The following is a 15,929-nucleotide window of genomic DNA, read 5'->3' as shown; positions in this document are numbered from 1 at the left end:
GCGGCACGCTGCGTCACCAGCCGGCCTTGGGGTCTCGGCGGGGTCGCGCGCCCGCCCACTTCCGGGGTCTCGAAGAAGTTGAGTTTCGGGCTGCGGTGGTGGGGCGAGGTGCCCGCGCTGCCGGGACCGAGGCGGGCCTGCAGACCGCCCGCCGCCCCCCCAGGACCTGGCTGGTCGCCCCCTAAGACCGCCCGCCACCCCCAGGTCCATCCGCCGGAGCAGGCGGTGTGTTCTCTGGGCCGCAGGCGAGGAGCGGGCCCGGGTCGGGAGGTGCCTGGGTGCGCGGCTCTGCAGGGACCGGAGGAGGGGGGAGGGGAGCCGGCTTCTGGGCGCTTGGTCTCGGGCATCGAAACAGGTGTCTAGGTGGTTTCCATCTAACTGAAATGTCTGAGTACACATAAAGTTTTAACCTTCTTGGGAGAAATCGTGACTACGGCATGGTGTGGTAGCAATAACAGGTCACCGTTTTGTTCAGGCTCTTGTGTTGCCAGTGACAGAAGACCTAATTCGAGGTAGCTTATATAGTAATACTGCCATGTGAGCGCCGGCTAGGTGCCAGGCTCTGGTGTAAGTGCTGTACGTGGACCTTGGGATGGAGAAAGAAAAATAAAACCAAAACAAAAAGGAGATGCGACTGATGAAAGGCCAGGCACAGCCAGACAGAAAGGCTGAAGCAGTGTCACTTGGACCTAGTCTCCCTCCCTTCCTGTCTGGTTCTTGCTCCTTCCTGAGGACGCACTGGGGAAGCCCTCCATGGGTTGACTCCAGAGGGAGAAAAGGCAGAAGCCTCTGATTCACCCTGGATGGCGTTATGGAGTCTTGTGTGTAATGAGGGAATGGCATTTGTGGACTGGCTTAATCTGGAGATGTGGGTTGTTATGGATGATATGTTTGTGTCCCCCCCAGAATTCATACCTTGAAACCCTAATCGCCAGTGGGATGGTGTTTGGAGACAGGGCCTTTGGGAGGTAATTAGGTCATGAGGGTGGAGCCCTGATGAAGAGACTAGTGCCTTCATAAGAAGAGACACAAAAGACCTCACGCCTCTTCCCCTTGTGAGGATACAGTAAGAGGGTTGCTGTCTTCAAGCCAGGAATCAGGCTGTCCCCAGACGCCATCTCTCCTGGTGCCTTGATCTTGGACTTTCAGCTTCCAGAATTGTGAGAAATATTTGTTGTTTAAGCCCCCAGTCTGTGCTATTTTTGTTGTAGCAGCCTGAGCTAAGACCCATAGCATAAGGGCTCAGCCAGACAGAGGGGGTGGTTCCTCAGAGGAAAATTAGGGTACTATTAGCGGGAGCGGGAGTGGCCGCTAGTCTGCAGAAACATTAGTCTCAAAGTAGAGACCACTGGATTCTGTTCTGTGTGTGACACTTTGTAGCCATTTCTTCTCTCTGGCCTTGGTTTCTACTTTAGAAGAAGCGTGAATTCGGAGCTCTCCAAGGTCCTTGCAGTGCTCATGGGCTGTGACAGAGTTCAGTGCCAGTTTTCCTGGATTCAGGGTCTGACCCAGTGGACCCTCTGCGGACCCATGTTCCTCCCCATCGGCCACCCCCACCCCCCAGTCCTTCCAGCCTTCACAGAGCTGACCCTTTAGTTATTGTCAGGAGGTCTGCATTTCTCTGCCCTCACCACAACTGATTATCCTCATTCCTATTTCTGCTTTTTTATCTTAACTTTCATTTCCTGTTTCTTTTTTTAAAAAATTTATTTATTTTTGGCTGCATTGGGTCTTCACTGCTGCACACGGGCTTTCTCTAGTTGCAGTGAGTGGGGGCTACTCTTTGTTGCGGTGTGTGGGCTTCTCATTGCGGTGGCTTCTCTTGTTGCGGAGCACGGGCTCTAGGCTCTTGGGCTTCAGTAGTTGTGGCACGCGGGCTCAGTAGTTGTGGCTTGTGGGCTCTAGAGCGCAGGCTCAGTAGTTGTGGCGCACGGGCTTAGTTGCTCCGTGGCATGTGGGATCTTCCCGGACCAGGGCTTGAACCCGCGTCGCCTGCATTGGCAGGCGGATTCTTAACCACTGCGCCACCAGGGAAGTCCCCATGTCCTGTTTCTTCTCCATCCTAACCCTGCCACTTCTCTCCTGGGCCAGACACAGTGGGTTCAGGTTCCAGGCCCATCACTTAACTTTGTGAGTCACTCACTCTCTGAGCCTGGGTCCTCCTCGTCAGCAAAATGGGAATAACACCACCACCTGCCTCTTTGGGTTGGAGGGAGGATGAAGTGAGAAAGTGCATGTGGAGCATTTATGGCGGTGCTTGGCACCCACAGGGCACTCACATATTCCTAGTATTATTCTTATCATCTCTGTGTAGCTGGGTTGGTGCACTTGCCATTTGCATCACTGCTTAGTGGAAGTTCCAGAAACACTTGAGCAACAACCCTGGATCCAGCACCCTCCCAAATGATTGATGGAGAGATGCTTTCAAGGTGACGCACGTTACCGTGTATATTCTGGTATTTGGGACAGGGAGGGATGGCTGGACTGATGCCAGGATGGGCTGGCTAGACTTTCCCAGTGGTTGCCCATCAGCCATAGGCAAGAGCTCAGGCTCTTCCCAACAGCTTTCCCCCCGGCTCCACGTTTTGTGGTAGCCTCGTCTCCCGTGAACCTGTAAGCTTGAGCCTTGGCAGAAGTCCCTATGCGGGCCCTCCCCACTCCGTCAGACCCCTAGGCTTCCCCCACGCAGCTCCCACTGTCACAACGTCCCACCCACCTTCCTTCTTCCACTGTCCGTTCTCATTCAGGCTCAAGTTTCAAATCAAAGGTCAAGTCTTACTGAACCCAAGGGAAAGCAGATCTGCGTTATTATGCCCTCATACTTTGTACTTTCTCCATTCTAGCCCCTCACATGTTGTACTGTAATTGTTTGTCTTCCCATCTGTCTCCCTGACCACACTGTGAGATCTCCAAGGGAGTGTCTTTCTTACTGACATTGGAATTTCCAGAGCTTTACCATTGCCTAACACACAATAGGTACTCAATTTTTATTAAAGGAATGAATATCCCTCCCTCAGTCCCCCAGATAATGGGTAAGTCATGCACTAAAAAATGTTGGAAGAGCCTGAACAAAAAGGGTATAGATTAGCAGAACGGGCCCTCACACATCTCAGCCCCCTGCGTCTCCCCCCACCTCCACCAGCACTGTGCGTGGCTCTCTTCACCCTCTCATGACGCAGTAGGCTCTCCGCCATGTGCCAGATGGAGGTGGCCAGGTTGTTCCTAAACTCTCTGATGGCATATCTCTTTGTTAATCACTGTTTGAAGTTTCCTTTCTCTGTGGAAACTATTATTCACTCGGAGTAACCTCTTACTCACAAGTGGTACACAGTGTTTTCACTTTAATTCTGCTTACAGTCATTCCTCCCGTGTAAAGCCAATCAGTCAGATGTCTGCCGTGAGCCTGGTACTCCTAGGGCGGGACCCTGGGCACACTGCCTTCTCCAGGTCCCTTCTCACCACTCAGCCGGCGGTGCCCAGCTCCCGGGGTGGCCCACACCGCACAGGTCCTTCCTTTACACTCTGCTAACGAAAATTAATTTCAACACTTTCGTTTTTCCTTTGATACTTACGGTGCTAGATGAAGCAGCTAAATATGTGCTGTTTCCCCCATCTCTGGCAAAGGGAAACTTGCAGAAACGGTCTGTAGAAAAATGCAACTCAAAGTTCATGTGCACGTCCAGATTCACATATCCAAGTACAGGCGATGATGCCTTGAAGTGAAGACGTGATGTTTTTGTGTCTAAGAGAAAACGTACAAAACCTCTAAAAGCAAACAAACAAGAGTGAGCAAAACCTGGAAGCCAGTGAGAGTCGCTGCCCCAGCCGCCTGACCCTCGCCCAGTTATGCAAAGTCATGTAAACACAGCCAAGTCAAGCGTTCATTTGACAAACATTTTAGGAGTGCTTACTATGTGTTAGGCTCCGTGCAAGCGCCGTTGGGAGTTCAGATTGGTCAAGAGACCTTTTCACCTGGAGCTGAAAAGGTCCAAGAGGGGAGAGAGAAATACATTAGAAGGCAGGAAAGACTGTAACCCATAAGGGTTTTTTTGAGTTGTGTGTATAAAGGCAATTAATTAGGGGTTAAGGAGGAGAAACTGATAAGGTCAGGGGTGAAGTACGAGGGTCAGGAGTAGACCAAAAGATGACCCAGGGTAATTTGCTTAGCATAAGCTATGCTCCAGGAAGCAAAATAAAACTTGCACTCATACCTTCAATCCCTAGTGTTTATATACCTGTAGGTATGTGGGTCTCTGTATTTATCTATTATCTGCCAGAAGCTTCTTAGGCAGGACCCACCTTCCACTTGCTTTCTGTGTTACCCTGCGCTACGCCACATGACGGCTACTGGTTGACAGCAGTTTGAGGAGCTTCTAATGGCACTAAACTCGCACAGAATGTTCAAAAGCAGACCACCAGGGACTTCCCTGGTAGCGCAGTGGATAAGAATCTACCTGCCAATGCAGGGGACACGGGTTCGAGCCCTGGTCCGGGAAGATCCCACATGCCGCGGAACAGCTGAGCCCATGTGCCACAACTACTGAGCCTGCGCTCTAGAGCCCGTGAGCCACAACTACTGAGCCCGCATGCCACAACTACTGAAGCCCGTGTGCCTAGAGCCCATGCTCCGCAACAAGAGAAGCCTGCGCACCGCAATGAAGAGTAGCCCCCGCTCGTCGCAACTAGAGAAAGCCTGCATGCAGCAACAAAGACCCAACGCAGCCAAAAATAAATAAATTTATATAAAAAAAAAAAAAAAGGGCTTCCCTGGTGGCGCAGTGGTTGAGAATCTGCCTGCCAATGCAGGGTACACGGGTTCGAGCCCTGGTCTGGGAAGATCCCACATGCCGCGGAGCGGCTGGGCCCGTGAGCCACAATTACTGAGCCTGCGCGTCTGGAGCCTGTGCTCCGCAACAAGAGAGGCCGCGATAGTGAGGGGCCCGTGCACCGCGATGAAGAGTGGCCCCCACTTGCCACAACTAGAGAAAGCCCTCGCACAGAAACGAAGACCCAACACAGCCATAAATAAATAAATAAATAAATAAAAAAGGACAAAGATAAGCATAGATAAAAGACTATAAAAATGAAAAAAAAAAAAAAAAAAAAAAAACAGTCGTCCCGTAGACCCATTCAGTGGCAGGGCTGAGACTGATGCCCAGGGCTAGGTACAGGAACTTTACTGTCCCTTCCATCTTGCTTTGGCCCCGGGGGGTGGGACGGGTGGTGAACACTGGTCACCAGTGGCAGCGTTCTCACCCCCTTGCATGGTTGCTGGTCTCAGATCCCACATGAACAGAGAGCTCACCCTGCCTGGACTGGAGACCCCTGGCAGGAAGCTCCTGAGGTCCCCTCGCAAGAATAAGTCCCAGCAGCAGCTCTTCAGTTACTTGCAAGCCAATAAATGTGCAGGTGCAGAGAGAAAAACTCCAGGCTCCTGCTCTAAAGAGCTTGCTGCTTACCCTCCTAAAACACCAGCTGTATCTTACTGCTACCTTGAATGCCTTGCATATAAAATTCCTGAATTCCTCTTTCTGGTCCCCCATTGTGTTTCCAAGTATATATTTCAGGGGTCAAGTACTCTGTGTGAAATCTCTTTTCCAATTTATATTTTACAGTTATGGTCACGCCTCTTTCCCCCCAAGTAATAAAGCTCATCTATTAAAGGAAGGTTTAGGAATGCAAATTTCGGGGTTGTTTGACAAGCTACTTCACTGCCTGGTGTGGTTCTTTGGGCATCATGGTAAGTACTTGACAGATACTAGTGAACGGTGAGAGGTGGGGCAGGTCGTGGAGAGAGAGGATGAATCTGATTTAGGTATTGAGAGGCTTCCATAGGTTACCTAAGATAAATGTCTCCTGATCCGAAGGAAGGCCAATTAAGGAAAGCTTCATAAAGGAAATTCCTCCAGAAAGTGAAAAGGACCAGCAAGGGGTCGGGAGCAGCAGGGGATCCCCAACCAGGGCCTCTGACCACCAAGAAGGCAGGCGAGCTTGCCCTGAAACCACACAAGGAAACCACTTCCATCCCAGGTAGAAAGGAGTCAGTTGGATAACTGTGTATGTGGGCCAGGGGTCTATGAGAGCCCAGACCCTCGTCCGCACTTGACCAAGGACGACCCTCGGGCCCAGGGTGGGAGGTCACATGGTGGGTCCAGAGGCAGCTGGGGTTCACCCTTCAGCGCCTGGCTCCTGACCCCTACATTGCTGCCTCTCTGAGCAGTTTTCTGATTTCTCTGACGGGGCGACAGTTTAGCAGAGGCTGGAATACAGTAAAGGAACGAGGATGTGGCTCTCTCGGGGGAGAGGGAGGTGGACAGAGGGAACGTCAAGTGCAAAGGCCCGGGACCAGCAGGGAGGCCAGGTGGCTGGAGACCCGGCGCAGGACACCTTGAGGGAGACGGCCCCTGGGTCTACGGCAAAGCCACAAGCTCATAGTGAAACTCCGAAGGGAACCGTTACTATGATGTGTACACAAAGGGAGCTGTAACTGCAGAAGATGGGGGAGTAATAGACCGTGTTTAGGTTTCACTGATTTCATTGAGTAGGTGTGGCAGACAGACCCTAGAGTGGCCCCCGAGATCTCTGCCCGCCATATAACCCCCTCCCTTGAATGGGGGCTGACCCGTGACATCCTTCTAGCTGGCAGAACACTGTAAAGAGAAAGGGATTTTGCAGGTGTAATTAAGGTGCCCAATCAGCTGATTCTGAGTTAATTGAAATGAAGATTATCCTGGTCGAGCTTGGCTTAATTAGGGAAAAGCCCTTTGAAGAGAGACTTGGCTCTTTGAGGCTAGGAAATCTCTCTCCTGCTGTCCTTGCAGAGGCAAACAGCCGGGCTGTGAATAGCCTCCGGGGACCGGGGGCAGCCTCTGGATCCCGGGGCAGCCTCTGGATCCCAGGGCAGCCAACAGCCAGCAAGAAGCTAGGACCCTCAGTCATCAGCTGTGAGGAAATGAATCCTGTAAATACCTTGCATGGGCCTGGCAGCGGATTCTCCTCACTGAGACCTCCAGGTAAGAATGCAGCCCGGTCAACCCCTTGATAGCAGCCTTGTGAGACCCTGAGCAGAAGACCAGCTAAGCTGAGCCCAGACTCCTGACCCACGGAAACTGTGAGATAATTAATGGGCATTGTTTTCAGCTGCTAAACCTGTGGTCCTCTCTTGTGTAGCACAGAAAACTAATACAGTGGGCGACTGCTAACGTATAGGTATGCTGTCCACCCCACGCCCCGCCCCGTCCCGATTATAAAGTGGTGCTGTGTACTTGTTTCTGTCTGTGTAAGTAGAAACCGGTAAAGGCATGGACCAAGGGACAAAGCTAGTGGCTCCCAAAAAGCAGGAAGTGTCCACACTGGTGGTCACTCATGAGAACCAGGAGGGGTCTGCCCCAGCACTCACACACAGAAGCCAGGTAACGAGCAGGCCCAGCAGGGTGTTCCCAGATCCTGCGCTCCCCAGGTGTCCTAAAGAGAAACCTTAACCACGAAGATTCAACCCTTCATTTCTGGGCGATGGAATTTCTAGATGGCCTTGCTAATTTTAATGCAATACTAATAAGACACACATACTGTTTAATAATGCTAACAGATCAAGTCACTAATTCATAATGACAGGACCAGGTTAGTCAGTCGATCAGAAAAACCCAAAGATGGATACGTAATCCTGTATTACCAAGCAAGATTTTACAAATGCATCGTTTTAGGGGAGACACAAGGTGGCAAAGAATTAAAACCTATGCGAAGGGTTTGAGCTTTCAAATCTGATCGATGTAGCAAATGGCATTTACATATAAACAGCAACTTTCATCTGATGGCCTTGGGAAGAGCCGTCTAGGTCCAGCCCTATCCAGGAATTACTCCATCTATAACCAAAATGCCTTAACTCGGCTGATTAGAGATGGTATTCTTCTCTGGGGCCGTCAATCCTGGAAAAATATCAAAGTAAAGATAGCTGTAACCCGAAAAAGGTATTTGAAAAAAAAATAAAGGAAATAACGAAGATGTTAGTTAAATCCATGATGTTGATATTTGGAGTAAGAAATTGGTTTTGTAATCATCACATTAATACAAGCTTTATCTGCTGTCTGAGGTGTTTGCAATATTCAAAAGAATCAACCATGCCATATTTATAACTTCAGGTTACATTGTTTAAGAGAATTACTTTAATTTATTTGTAATCGTTGTTTAGATGTGCAAAACAAAGAAAGATGTGTAAAATTTGGTTCATTGGACATGAGAGTTACATTGAGCATTAAACAAAGTGCAAGGAGTGTGGATGCTCCTGGGACAATTGGGAACCCCATCAGCAAGTGAAGGGGATCTGGGTATGGAATCCCAGCTGGGGGACGTGGCCTTCCAGCAAGCAGGGACATATATTGATCAGACAGAGGACAGAGATCATGGGTATCTGAGTGGAGGAGCAAAGATCTCCAAGTGGAAAAAACAAATTGCGCAACAAGACAGAACACGTCCCCACGTGGGGAAAAGGCAACCCTAGTCTATTACATATACATGTAACTGACAGGAAAGATGACAAGATCCACTCCACACCATTCACCAAGATTGCTGGGTGGGGGGCAGCAGGGGGACGGTCAGGTCTCACCGAATGTCAATGCTTGATGTGCCGCTGCCCTGTGCAGGGGCCCCAGGCAGCAGCCGGTGCTCGGAGGCAGTAACCACACTTGGCTGATGGTCGCTCACTTGGTGCCACGTGCTGTGTCCTGGACCTCTCACAAAGATCGGATGAGTACGTGCTATTAGTACCTCATTTTACAGTTGAGGAAACTGAGTCACGAGTGGGCTCCTCCTTAGCAGGCTAAGGAGACAGAGGAGTGGACCCCAGACTGCCTGACCTCCTGGCGCCTGCATCGTGGAGGCTCTTAGGCATGGTGTGAGGGGCGCCTGGAGAGATGGGAGGCCTGCAGGTGACAGAGGCCAGGACCCGCAGCCCCAAGATGGAAAAGCAGGCTGTGTCGCCTTTAAAAGAAAGATCACACGATTACACCTCCAACAGGCTACAGGTAGGAAGACAGGAAGGAGACCGGTTTTCACTAAAGGCCACTCCTCCTAAATGAAAGAGGGGTAAGGGTTACGTAGTGGGTAGCGCCAAAGACCAAAACTTACGCTACAGCACCCAGCTCTGCTTGCTGTAAGGATGTGCACTGCAGGTAACAGCTCAGTTTGCCAACGGGTTCCTTGCGCAAGGCGGTTCGTGGTAAGCATCTGGGAACCCTCCCACGCAGCACACCTGTTACCGCTTTCCACCTGCAGCAGCTGAAAGTACGGACAGCCCCGGGAGCACAGGACACGCCCCGGACTGAGTGCACACCTCTGGGATCCTCCCGCCGGCTCCCTGCACAGGCCCCGGGTACCCCCTCCTCCTGGCGGAGGTGCACGACCCCACTCCCCTTTCCTTGGGTCTTTGTCAAAACTGCAGAAGGAACTTGTCCTCAGAAAGTAAAGGGAGGAACCCGCGAAAGCAAACGAATGAACAGTGGCCCCATTTGAGGGGGGCCAGGCTCCTGGAATTTCAGGGGTTATTCGTGTCAGCATTCTCCACCCCTCCAGTCCAGGCTGACACTTTCTAGGGACACAGGAAAAAGCCTGACACTGGGCCTTTGTCTTTGGTGCCGGTCACATTTTGTCCTCACCTGAGTGGCTCTCCCGCCCCTTCTGACCATAAGTTATGGTTTTCATCGAGGATCCCCTGGGCAGTGCTCTTAAACGGGCTTCTCACCGAACCCTCCCAGCTCCCAGAGGTGAAATCTGGTTGGTGGCACCTCGAGCCTCTTCCTAGTGGCGGGACTCCAGGCTTAGAACCTGAGAATCTTGGATTGTGAGCCAGCATTCTGTCCCCACAGAGGCCCGGCCCTGCCCAGCTCCTCCCGGCCTTCCTGTCGCACGATGGCCCTGCCCCCGTGGCCTTCTCCATCACTCATTCATGTCGGCCCCTGCCCATCTTCTGCTGGAGCGTAAGGGGACTCTTCCTGGCCCCCGTCCTCAGGCTCCCACCCACCGCCCAGGGGCATCTCACTGACGCCAGCCATGTCCACCGTGCAGGCAGCAGGTAGGAGCCACCGAACAGGGCTGGAGAGGGAGGCCAGGGTGGGCCTGGCCGGAGGAGGGTATGGAGCAGGTGGGGTGGGGGAGAGGGGCCCTCACGGCAGAGGCGGCCTCTTCTTCCTGAGGACCCCTGCCCTCTGCAGTCTTCCGGGCCGCTTGTTTTACAAAGCCAGGGCCCCATGACGACATGGTTTCTTCTGCTTCTCTCTGCGGCCTACAGGAAAACTGAGTTATGTGGCAGAATAGAATAATGACCGAGAGAGCAGGAGACCAAGACTCTCCCAGGCCCTGCAGGGCCCCTTAAAAATCACTCACGATGGGGGGAGGCGGATGGGTGACCCACAGAGGTCCCGCCCTGACCTAAGGAAGTGACCTCTCCCCTCAGCTTGGGAGTGGTCATTTGCTTGCCCCCAACCAAGGAAGATGCCTGGTTGTCACCAGATTCAGTGCTCTGGTAAATGGTAACGAGTCCACTTGGCGGCAGATTTCAAAGGGAAGTACTTTCTGTAAATCTGAGTAACTTTCACTGACGCCTGGCAGAGGGTAGAAAATTTGAGCGGTCCATCATTTCCCCTGAATGATATTCTGTAATCACAGAAAACACCGAGTGAGTCCCAAAGAGCGGTCGTCATCTTAACGAATGTCTCCCCTACTTCCTGGGCACTCCTGATTTTATAAAACCAGGAATGGCCTTCTGGAATGGTCCAGACCTATTTCTAGCCTGAAGCGGGGTTGGGGGTGGGGTGGGGGACACACCTCACAGTCTCTGGGCCGGAGCTCAGTCTGGAGGCAGAAGGACCTAGGTTTGAACCCTCACCTGGGCAAGTGACCCTGAGTTCCATTAGACATTCATTGAGCACCTACTACATTACAGGCACTGGGAAGACAGAGATAAGATACAGAGGGTTCAGTGGACCCAGCTCAGTGGGGATGTGGCCTCTTTCCTCCAAGTTGGGGGTGATACCTGAGTATCACAGCCTTGATACGAAGTATGAGTCCCCACAGCGTCCAACGCACAGCAGGAGCCGGACACACGTTGGTTTCTCCCTCGAAGTTCCATTTAGAATTGGCGATTCTGTCATTCTGGAAGGTGATGGGGTAAAACTGCCCCCACAGAAGAGAGGTTGTTGTATTTCTGAAAGGATGGTGGACATCTTCGTGTAAGAAAGCCCGGCTCCCAGAGGTGAAGTGACTTGTCCAAGTCACACAGGGAGTTTGTAGAACCGTCAGGATGGGGACCGCATGCCTCCTCAGCATCCAAATGTGGCTGAAGTTTTCTTGGACTCCGCCTGCCCTCAGTCAAGAAGTCCTGGAGGAGCACCCTGTTCTTTTACTCTGAATGTGGCAGACGTAAAAGGTGTTCAGTTCATTTTGCGCGTGGTTGCCATAAATGTGTGGACTTTTGTGTTTTAGCTCATCGTTAGTCCAGATACATCACTGACATCTATTGATACTGCAGTGCTTTTCAGAGGTTTTGAGTACAGCTGCTTGGTAACTTATTTAGATAGAAACTTTCTATTCAGAACTCACTCTCTGTTCTTGCGAGAATTGCTAGAAAATGTTGACTTAAAGAGATGCTTCTGTGTTTCATTGCACAAGTAAGTGTGTTCTACCGGGCAGGATTATGCAGTGAGGACCACCTCTTAGAGACTGAAGGGCGTAGTATGGATTTAAATATAGTAATACATCCAGGCAGACCTCGGAGGTATTTTGGGTTTGGTTCCAGACCACCGCAATAAAGCGGGTCACACAATTTTTTCTTTTCCCAGTGCATAGAAAAGTTATGTTTACAACACACTGTAGTCTGTTAAGTGTGCAATAGCATTAGATCTAAAAAAACAATGTGCATACCTTAATTAAAAAATAATTTATTGATAAAAAATACTAATCCTCATCTTAGCCTTCGGTGAGTCGTAGTAGTAACATTAAAGATCGCTGATCATAGATCACCATCACAAAGATAATAATAATGCAAAAGCTTGAAATATTGGGACAATTACCAAATGTGCCGCGGAGACATGAAGTGAGCAAATGCTGTTGGAAAACTGGCGCCGAAAGACTTGCCGCGGGCCTTCAACTTGTAAAAAATGCAGGTCTGCAAAGTGCAGTGAAGCAAAGTGCCCTAAAACAAGGTCTGCCCGTGTATTGTACTTGTGATAAGACTGACCTCGTGATTTGCATGAAATTGTTGTTTGTGTTGTGTAAAAACATCTGTGCTTAATTTCTAAAATATTTAGAAAGATTTTCCTGGTAGAACTGTAAGATTTGCCATCAAACGGAAAACTCGGTTTTCATCTAAGGTAAACATTTAGCAAATATTTGGCAAGGGCTTTCTCCAAGCCAGGCACTTGTAATCAGTTACAGCCTTGAATTTGGAAATGATATTTGCTTCCTTTTTTTAAAATTTTACTTTATTTTTGCCACAATCCCGACCACGTGAGGTGCTCGCTTCTCAGATGTGCAGGCAGCCCACGTGACGGGTTATCAGCACTTCTCAAAGCCTGCCAGGAAGGGCGCAGCCCCGGTTTTGGTTTCCTTTGGCTACATCTGAGGACAGTCCTTGGTGACAGTCAAGGTCTGGAGGACAGTGGCACCTTCCCTGGCCCCCTGGCCAGGGGCCAGCACGTCCCCTACCCGACAAGGTCCCCTGCTGAGTGCTCCCAGCGAAAACATGTACGGATAGCAGTTAAAATCATATTCTCACTTCTATGGAACTGGCAATGCTAAAAAAATTCCTTTGTTAATGTATGCATGATATAAAAGTGGATTGGGAGCAGAATTTCAGAGACCTGAAAAATATGCACAGAGGAAGGTATGTTTCCAAGCCTTCTTCAAGAAGAAAGTGTTTCTGTTAAAATCAGCACACGGTGGCTGGCTTTTCTCTCATGCGTTTGTCATGGAGGCCACGTGCGGGCATCGTTAGGGTCACCTGTGCTGGATCAGGGATCCAGAGATCCACCTTCCGTGGCCGGGAGATGGCGGAAAGGTCACGGAACCTCTCTGTGCCTCAGTTTCCTCGTCAAGCGATTGGGGGATGTTGGTGCCTACTTCTCGGGATGGCCCCAAGGATGAGCTGAGATAGGAAGTAGCTTGGAGGTGAGGTTACTCCCGGAGGCTGGCCTTGCTTCCTGTTTCATATAGAAAACAGAAGCAATCAGAAGCGAGCGTCCCCTCCCTCCTCCCGCCCACCTGCCCGAGTGCCCACGTGCTCCACCTTCTCCCGCTTCTGTGGGTGGCTCGTCTGGGACTCTGCCAGGGACCCCACCCCCTTTTTCCTCCTCCCCCCCTCTTTCTCTCACACCCCCCTAGTCTGCATCCAATTGTTCCCACCAACTTACAAACTGTGCTGTTACTTCCCCTTTCCCTTAAAACACTGGCAAACTGGCAAACACACAAAAGCTGGTCCTTCCGGCCTCCTCATGGCTGGCTCTCCGACCTCCTTCCAGACTCTGCCCACCTACTGGACCAGCCTCTCTGAACAGCAAAGTAAAATCTCACACCACTCACTGCACCGCCTTGCCTGCCTCACTCCCTATGCCCTTGACCTGCTCATTCTGACCCCCGCCACCCCATTGGAGTGTCAGCTCCACAAGGCAGGATGTTGCCAGTTTTGTTGCCTCCTAGGGCAGAGTGTCTGCTCCAAAATACTCGTGGGTGAACTGCCACTGAGACGGCTCAGGTCTTTATCCGAAGGATAGTGCTTCACGGACGCGCACACTTGCCTTTGGTTAGGTGTCGCTTCAGGATGTGTGCATTCCAGGTCCACCTGGGCTGCTCAGCCTTCCCACCCGTCCCGTCCCCTCCTGTTGGCTCCTCCTGACCCACATCCAGGTCCTGGCACCACTGTCACCTGAGCTTGAGACCCGAGTGTCCTGAGTCTCCCATGTCCACCCAGGAGATCGCCAGGTCTTAGCGGGCTCTTCACCTCATGCACCTCGCCTCTCCTCCCTGTTCCTGCAGCTGTCCCTTCCTCGTTGATCCCCCTGCCCCTCTCACCCTTCACGCTGCTGCCAAAGTCATTTTTCTAATAGGAGATCTGATGCTCCTACTTCTCTGTTTCAACTCCCAGCGGTTCAGCGCCCTCCCAGGGCTCCGGCCGCACCAGGTGACCTAGAGTCTCGGCAGGTAGTGGGCTGCTGCTCTCTGGGACCGCAGTTCACTCTGCCTGGAATGCTCGTCCCTTGGTCCCTCAGGACCAGTCACTGCTGGCCATACTTTCAGGTGGGGCACTTTCGGGGCACCCAGGGTTCACGGGCACCTCTAACTCTCCCCCCACAAGCCTCGCTTGCTGCACTGCTGTAGTGAGGCTTCCTACTGGACCGCTCCTTTTCCATGGCCAGTTATCTTTGTTCCCCTCAGGCCTTGCTTGGGGGAAGCTTGGAAAGCCGGTCACCCTCCGCTCAATGCAGGAATGACAGGGAGGGGCCTGCTTTGTTGGGAAGTCCCACATCCTGTCATTCACTGAGACGGATTTCCAAGCTGGGGGGCACTGCTGGGGGTGAAAATCTATTATTGGAAGAGAAGGGAGCCTGAGGCTATGGATTCTTCAGAGTTTGATCTGTAAACACAGACACGTGAGGAAGGGAAAATTAACTATGAAATTGAAGGGACATCTGCCAACTTGAGTCTGATAGGAAAGGCTGAGGGGTAGGCGGGGAAGGATGGGGGCCCCGCAGGAGTGTCCACAGCTGACGAATCTTAGGAGGCCTGCCCTGAACCCACTTTTCCTCGCTCCTTGGTGGGCTTGGGGTTGCGCCTCAGTTTTCCCTAGGGCGGGGGGGGGGCAGTCTTGATTTTGGCTGCTCTCACCCTATGGTTGGTCGCAGCTCACAGCTGCCCCTTCGAGCGCAGGGCCTCCCCACCGTAGCCAGGACCTCTGCTGGCCGGAAGTCCTTGGCCACTCGGGGCCAGCCTCCATTCTGGACCTGGCTCTACCCCCAGTGCCAGCCAGGCCCTTACCTGGCCGCCCCTCCTCTCTTACCGCTGGATTGTTGGGCTACACTTGCGATAAAGAATCTCGATGAAAAAAAAAAAAAGAATCTCGATGGTCTCTTAAGAAAAGTTAAAAATGAGGCGGGGTCTGAGAGTTGTCCCCGAGCTAGAGCAAAGTGCGGGTCACGTGAGAAAGGCTGGGAAACCCCAAACGCTGCAAAAGGGCCGGGGAGGGGTGCAGGGGGAGCTACAGGGTGTCAGGGGCTGAAGCTCACACATCTGTTTGTTTAAAGTTTTATTACAAAACCATTAAGCTCTAGCATGTGACATAGTGCTTCCGTGAGGGCGTGGGACTGAGCGGCCTTGGCGGTCCAGTCTAGGTCACTCCCCCCTTCTGAGCCATCTCCGGACTGTGGACCAGGGGTCATTACTTCCTTGGGTTGCCGTGAAGATTACCGAACCGAGGAGCAACAGTGGGACAGAACCTGCCACGCACCGGTGCCCGATATTTAGGGTTTGTCCCCAACAGGGGAGTTATTAGTAATCAGTGGCCACAACCCCTATAAATTACTGAATTTAGTTTGTCAAAAAGAAAACCGAGGAATTGAACACCAGCTGAGCACGAGCAGGCACGATGCACAGGCTCGCTCAGAATGCGGAGGCCCCGGCCTCTCTGCCCCGGGCGGTGACAACCAGGGGTCGGCCGGGGGACTCGCCCCGCCAAGCACCTCCTCCAGGCCGCCCCTGCCCCCCAGGCCTCAGCCCTCCTGCGTGGTGGGTGGGCTCGGGCCCCCGAGGCCCAGCGGGCCAGGAGTGCCGGGAGGGACAGGTCGACAGGCCCTAAGGTCACGCCCCTAGTGCGGCGTCTCTGGGTCGGCGTGGGGGCGGGGGATCTCCTCGCGGTGTGAGGTCTGGGGCCGCGGATGCCGGGTGGG

At 52.1% G+C, this 15,929-nt stretch overlaps 1 long non-coding RNA gene across 1 annotated transcript; it reads left to right on the top strand.

Annotated features, from left to right (window-relative positions):
• The first annotated feature begins 102 nt into the window (after window positions 1–102).
• LOC309613146 lies at window positions 103–12,922 on the top strand. Its single transcript, XR_014235541.1, has 5 exons — window positions 103–225; window positions 6,822–7,013; window positions 8,815–9,020; window positions 9,861–10,066; window positions 10,937–12,922. It is a non-coding gene; the product is annotated as an uncharacterized lncRNA (long non-coding RNA).
• Window positions 12,923–15,929: the final 3,007 nt, after the last annotated feature.

The sequence above is a fragment of the Balaenoptera borealis genome (assembly GCF_965194805.1).
Source record: "Balaenoptera borealis genome assembly, chromosome: 16".
NCBI classification, from domain to species: Eukaryota; Metazoa; Chordata; class Mammalia; order Artiodactyla; family Balaenopteridae; genus Balaenoptera; species Balaenoptera borealis.
This window is presented reverse-complemented; position numbering and strand designations above follow the sequence as displayed.